Genomic DNA, 7100 nt, shown 5'->3' with positions numbered 1-7100 from the left:
ATCAATATCAGCAGAGAGTGACAAGTCTGCATGTAAAACTTACTATAGCCGGTTGAAAGTGTTCCAATGAGGACATTAGAACCTGAAATAAATCTGAAGTTAAGTGTGCCCAAGCAAAAGTAGTTCAAGGATAGTTACCTCCTGGAAAGCTTTAATTAAAAAAAAAAAAATCTCATGCCGAGTATGATTGCAGTGGCTAAGTTATGGACAATATCAATAAAGAGTGATAGATTCGCCAATGGAGGCAAGATGTTATGGTATACCTAATTCTCATTATGATAAAGGGAGTTTGACATTTATTATTTTCCTCAATATTCTTAAAAAAAATGAAAGTCAGCCTAGAATAATTTGAAATGTTCCAAACAAATTAGTTAGGTTCAATGGGCATGCATCTATGATTGTATGAAGAATCTGCCTCTTAACAGAGTTCTTGGTAGTAGATACCTCTTTGTTGTATAGAAATGCAATACTAGATAGACTTTAGATCATACGATGAAGGTAATTCCATCGACTTTCCATCAAAAGTTTAAATTCATAAGTCATATCTCTAAACTCCCAAACTACAGTTCATAAATTCCAAGATATATAAGTTGTAATCAAGAACTCAATCTTCTCACAGTTGACATATAGTAACATTAAAAGTAACAATTGACATCTCAATCTTCCCACAAAGGATACACATATAAATAAATAAACATGGAATACAAAGTGCATAAAGTTAAAAATCTAGCATGCATATTTTTATGTCGAAACACTATATAGGAAAAACCATATATGAGAGCCAGCCCTCTAGTATAAAGAATCCACTAAGGAAAGACAATCATACAACACTCACAATCTAAGTGTGAGAGATAATACCCAACATCCCTAGCCATTGATATAGTGATGACTTGATATCCAATCCTTGCACCTACAGTTGTTCTCTTAGTTATCACAATGAACACTTCTTATAAGGAATCGACTCTATCATCGTCACTAGTGGTCTTTCTTGTAAGGGTACTGGTTCAATAGTGTCATAATGGTCTTTCTTGCAAAGGAACTCCTCCTAAAAGATCTTGTTGCAACAAATCTCAGGAAGTATGATACAAACCTAGAACGACCTGCTCCTAAACCCGTATTATATTAGCCCGGATCTCAATTAAGTTCAAGTTCTAATGGAATGGACTTCAATCCCTAACCAACCTGTGGTTAGAAACCTTGGTATAATGTGGACGCCACAATAGGGGATGGAAAACCTATTGATAAGTCAAGCTAAAACAATCTTCTCACAGTTGACATATAGTAACATTAAAAGTAACAATTGACATCTCAATCTTCCCACAAAGGATACACATATAAATAAATAAACATGGAATACAAAGTGCATAAAGTTAAAAATCTAACATGCATATTTTTATGTCGAAACACTATATAGGAAAAACCATATATGAGAGCCAGCCCTCTGGTCTAAAGAATCCACTAAGGAAAGACAATCATACAACGCTCACAATCTAAGTGTGAGAGATAATACCCAACATCCCTAGCCATTGATATAGTGATGACTTGATATCCAATCCTTGCACCTACAGTTGTTCTCTTAGTTATCGCAATGAACACTTCTTATAAGGAATCGACTCTATCATCGTCACTAGTGGTCTTTCTTGTAAGGGTACTGGTTCAATAGTGTCATAATGGTCTTTCTTGCAAAGGAACTCCTCCTAAAAGATCTTGTTGCAACAAATCTCAGGAAGTGTGATACAAACCTAGAACGACTTGCTCCTAAACCCTTATTATATTAGCCCGGATCTCAATTAAGTTCAAGTTCTAATGGAATGGACTTCAATCCATAACCAACCTATGGTTAGAAACCTTGGTATAATGTAGATGCCACAATAGGGGATGGAAAACCTATTGATAAGTCAAGCTAAAACAACCAATTCTCTAATGGTGTTTTAGGTGTTCTCAAAGAACAAAGAGATAATTAATCTCACAAGTAATTTCTCAATCAAATCAAAGTTAATTCTTATTGAAAAATAAGCCTTTAAATAGGCTTTGAAAGAAACAAAATAAACCCTAAAAACCCTAGGTAAAACTGGCCACACACATAAAGAAACCTAGTTGGCAGAAACTATACTTCCTTTCCTAATCTAAGTTTGATTAATTAATTCCTTTATATTAAATTAGGAATTAATTAATTTACAATGGAAAGAATAAAATAAAAACCTTCCTAAAGTTATTTGTCCAGAAAAATAAATAAATAAAAGCCCAAAAGTAATGGTAGTTTCCTAAAACAAAAAGTAAAAACAAATTAGGAAACTAAAAATGCTAGCCTTTTGATCAAGTTGACTTTGATCAATCTTTGACCTCTTTGAGCTTCAAATCAGCTTCTAGATTCTTTTTAGGATGCCAAATAAGCTGAATATGAAGTACCACACGTGGCCCATGCTTGGAAAAATAAGAAAAGGCTAATACAGTAAAATACAGTAAAGCTAGCAAGCAATACAGCAAATTCGGCCAAATTGTTGATGCTGTTCGTACAAGCCCTTTTTGATTGCATTTAAGGCTACTTTAAATTGATTCCATGACGTCTTAGGCATATTTATTGAACCCATAAATAATTGGAACCATTTCATGCTTCCCGGACTCCAAAAATTTACCAAAACCGTCAGCCGGGTCCGTATCGACTTCCACCACTTGGAGGCTTAGAATAGGCTTTGTATCTTCAATTCTGGACAAGCTCTGTTGAGATTGATTACCCCCTGTATAAATACTCCCAGGTTGTCCTTAAATCTCTTAATTTGAGCTCTTGTGATTGGCCTAGTCTTCATCCGTGTCGAGTCAGCACCCCAGCGGGTTATCGGTGGAGCGGGCTCGGGCGGAATCACATCAAAGTGACAAAAGGTATGCTAAGTGCCAAATGTGCATCAATTTTCAACACTCCTCCTTGATGCATAATTTTGAAACTCTGATCATTTTTTTGAAGCAGTTCAAATTGTGTCTTGCATAGTGCCTTGGTGAAGATTTGCTAACTGTTATTCAGTTTTGTAGTAAATCAACTCAATCTCTTTGTCCTCCACCATATCATGGAGGAAATGAAATTTGATTTTGATGTGTCTTGGTTTCTTGTAAAATACAAGATTCATCGCCAAGTAATTGCTGATTTGCTATCACAAAATAAGCTTGATTATGAGATTCTCCCATGTCTTCAAAAATTCTTTTTAGCCAAATTACTTGACTAGTTGTTATTGTAGCTGCAAGGTATTCGACTTCCATAGATCATTGTGCTACATTTTCTTGTTTTAACAATGCACATGAGAAAGTTTAAGAGCTTAATATAAATGCATACTTGGAAGTACTCTTTGAATAATCTACTAATCCAGCCTAGCCATTATCAGTGTAGACAAACAATTTAGAATTTTTGCATGATTTGTACCAAATTCCATAATTTTTGGTTTCTTGCAAACGTCTAAGTATATGCTTTGCTGCACTGAAATGTATTTGACTGAGACTCTATATGAACCTTGAAAGTAGACTTGTAGCATATATAATGTTTAGTCGAGTAGTAGTGAGACATAGCAAATTTCCAATTAGACTTCTGTAAAAGCCTGCCATCTACCTTTTTAGATCCATCTTATTTACTCAAGTTTACATTTGCTACAAGTGGTGTAGTTACTTACTTGAGATTGTTCATTCTGAACTTTTCTAATTTTGTTTTAGTGTACTTCTTTTGAGATATGGAAATCCCTTTCTTTTGTTAGTTTATTTCAATGTCAACAAAGTAATGCATCACCCATATTTGTCATTTCAAAACTCTTCATCATATCTTCTTTAAGCTCTCACATCATTTTTCATTCTTTCCTATGTGGGTCAGATCATCCACATATAGGGAAATAATGAGAGCATTTTTACCTTAGGTCTTGATGTAAAATATTGGTTCAGTTTTACTCCTCCTAAATCCTTGATTATGAATATCTATCGACTCTACTATACTAGGCTCTTAAAGCTTGTTTTAGTCCATATAAAGCTTTTTTCAATTTAAGAGCAGCTTTATTTATTCTCTAGAAATTTTGAACCCAAGTGATTGTTTAGCATAGATTTCTACTTCAAGTTATCCATTAAGAAATGTAGACTTCACATTAAGTTGAACAATATGTCATTTTTTCTTAGCAATGAATGTTGTGAGCACTTTAATTGTGTCTAATCAAGCTATCATAGCAAATGCTTCATTGTAATCCAAACCAAAATGTTGTACATAGCCTTTCAATAGAAGTCTTTGTTTATGCTTCTAAATTGAACCATCCAAGTTAGGTTTTGTTTTGAAAATGCACTTAACTCCAATGAATTCTTTGTCTATAGGCAGTTCCATTAACTCCCATTTTGATTTTTTTCAATCATTTATATTTCTTTTTGCATTTCTTTCACCTAAATATCTTGCTTTAATGCCACCTCAAAGCTTTCAGGCTCTATTGTGACAAAGTGACAAACTTCATATTTTGATACACACCGCACTTTTCTTAATGGCAAATCAAGAGTAAACTCATCATGTTGAAAGGTTTGCGTCTAATTGGGAGTCTTTGGCTCTTATTCTTCTTTTACATTTTCTTATCTTGAAGTTAAAGGTTGAGTTGATATACTAATTAGTACCAGTCGGGACGTGGAATTTGATGGAAATGCAACTTGAAATTGGGATGAAGGTAAACACAGCAAATATAACCAAACATTTTAAGATATTCTGTGAAAGGTTTCACCCACTCCATGCCTCAATTAGCATATGATTTTGAGCCATTTTTATTGGACACTTGTTTAAGTGATAGACTACTGTGTAAATAGCTTTAGCCCAAAACTTATTTGGAAGGCCTTTAGCTTTCAGCATAGTTCTTACCATCTCCATAATAATTCTATTTTTTCTTTCTGGTACACCATTTTGTTCAAAGCATTGCCAATTGTCATTTGATGTTCAATAGTTTCATATTCACAAAATTTAGTAAACTATCTAAAGTTATATTCTGTACCACGATTGTTCTTTAACACTTTTATTTTACAATGACTTTAACTTTCAATGTTATTTTTGAATTTTTTGAAAAACTCAGAAACTTATGATCATTCTCACATAAAGTATACCCAAGTCATTTGTGAGTAATCACTAATGAAAAGAGTAAAGTATCTAGTTTGGTTGTGTGTTGGAGTTCTCATTGGGCATACATACATTTCACCAAATCTGGAGAGCCTTTAGTTCTTCATGATTTGCTTGAGCTTAATGATTGATGGTGTTGCTCTCTAAAAAAACCACTTTCACAAACAACTTCATTTTCTTTGATTGATGACAAATCTTTCATCATATTTTTCTTATGCAAAAGACTCAATGCATGGATATTAAAGCCATACATCATCTTATTGTGCCATCATAGCTACATTATTGCTATATCTCTACTAAATAGGAAATTTTCTATTCCATCTTGACGTTGGCTATGTTCACATCGTTGTCACAAATTTTGCATGAGTCTCCTTCAAAATGTAGAGAATAGTCATTTTGTATCATTTGGCCTACACTTAGTAAAGTTTGCTTCAAGTTGGGAACTAAGAGAAGATTGTGCATAAGCTTTTCTCCTTTTTTTGTTTGGACAGCTATAGTACCTTTTCCAGTTGCTTCCAATAGTATTCCATTTACCAATCTGACTTGTGATTTACATGATGTATCAATAATGTAAAAAAAATATTTGTACCACTAGTCATGTGATTATGGCCACTATCGATATATCACTTGTCATTTTCTGCTTCCATTGCAACTTGATAAGCATAAAACATTATTCAAGCATCTTGTTTATCTACAGAGAACTTAGCTTTGTATTTTTTTTTTCTAAAGAGACAATCTTTTTCCATGTGGCCCATTTTTTTGCATTTCATGCATTGTGGTTTATGAAAAACCAACAATCTTTTTATAGTTTTGACCTTTTACAAATACCATAAGGAGAGTACTTTGGACTTTCTATGTACATCGTTTTTAGAGCTCTCTCCTCTAAATTTTTTCTTTAATTTTTTCCATCCATGTTTTGATTTTTTAGATGGTGCATTACATTTAGATTGAAATTCACTTTCAACAAACTTTTCACTTCGGGCACACAATCTTTTTTCAAAAGCTTGTAAAGAGGCCATTAACTGTGTTGCTGAAAGTTGAGAAATATCTTTTTACTATTCAATACTAATCACTATTGCATCATATTTTTAGTAACCATGATTAATATTTTCTCAACAAATTTTATATCAAAAATATCTTCCCTATGTGCTTTCATTTGATTTACCAACTCTTTAATTCTAAAAGTGGTAATCTTTAACATATTCAGATTCTTTCATCTTCAAATTTTCAAACTCTCTTCTATGAGTTAGTAATTTAGAGTGTGTACCTTTTGCATGGAACTCATCCTGTAAGATACCACATGCATCCTTGGCACTTGTTGCACTCATGATCATGGGAAAATTTTCATTTGCTATAGCTTGTTATAGAATATATAATACCTTCAAATCTCTATTTAAGTTCTACTTTACTTTTTTTTTTATCATTAAGTCCAGTAGAGGTTGAGCTATCGACTGAACCTTTAATTCTAGTTTTAACAATATGTAGCACCCTGACTAGAGAAAATGCATCAAGTTTGAAGTTTTGATGGGATTTGACCAAGGTTGATCGAGGTTGACCAAGTAGGTTCCAGGGTCAACTTTTTACTATGAGAAGAATTTTATGGTGACCGAGGTACCACAGTAAAGTACTTATCGACATAAACTTGTAGACTAGTAGTATGCCAAAATCGAAGCTAAGAATAGAAAGTTATGATAAAAATAAGATACGATCTAGATTGATTAGCGAGTCCGGAGTTGACTATTTATCTATATGGATTTGGATGCTGACTCAGGTACTATGTGATAGTCCGTAGACTAGTAACACGCTTAAACTGGACCTACGGTTGAAAAGTTATAGGTCTGTAAAGTCGTGCCTAATTTTCTAGAATTAACTTTACTACATAGTGAAATATGTAGAAGAGTCCTTGATGGTTGACACGTGTCACCAACTAGTAGTGCTGCGTATCATCAGCCAATGGTGCCACATGTCACCACATAAATAATAATAA

Source organism: Ziziphus jujuba, chromosome 1 (genome assembly GCF_031755915.1).
Source record: "Ziziphus jujuba cultivar Dongzao chromosome 1, ASM3175591v1".
Taxonomy (NCBI): domain Eukaryota; kingdom Viridiplantae; phylum Streptophyta; class Magnoliopsida; order Rosales; family Rhamnaceae; genus Ziziphus; species Ziziphus jujuba.
This window is presented reverse-complemented; position numbering follows the sequence as displayed.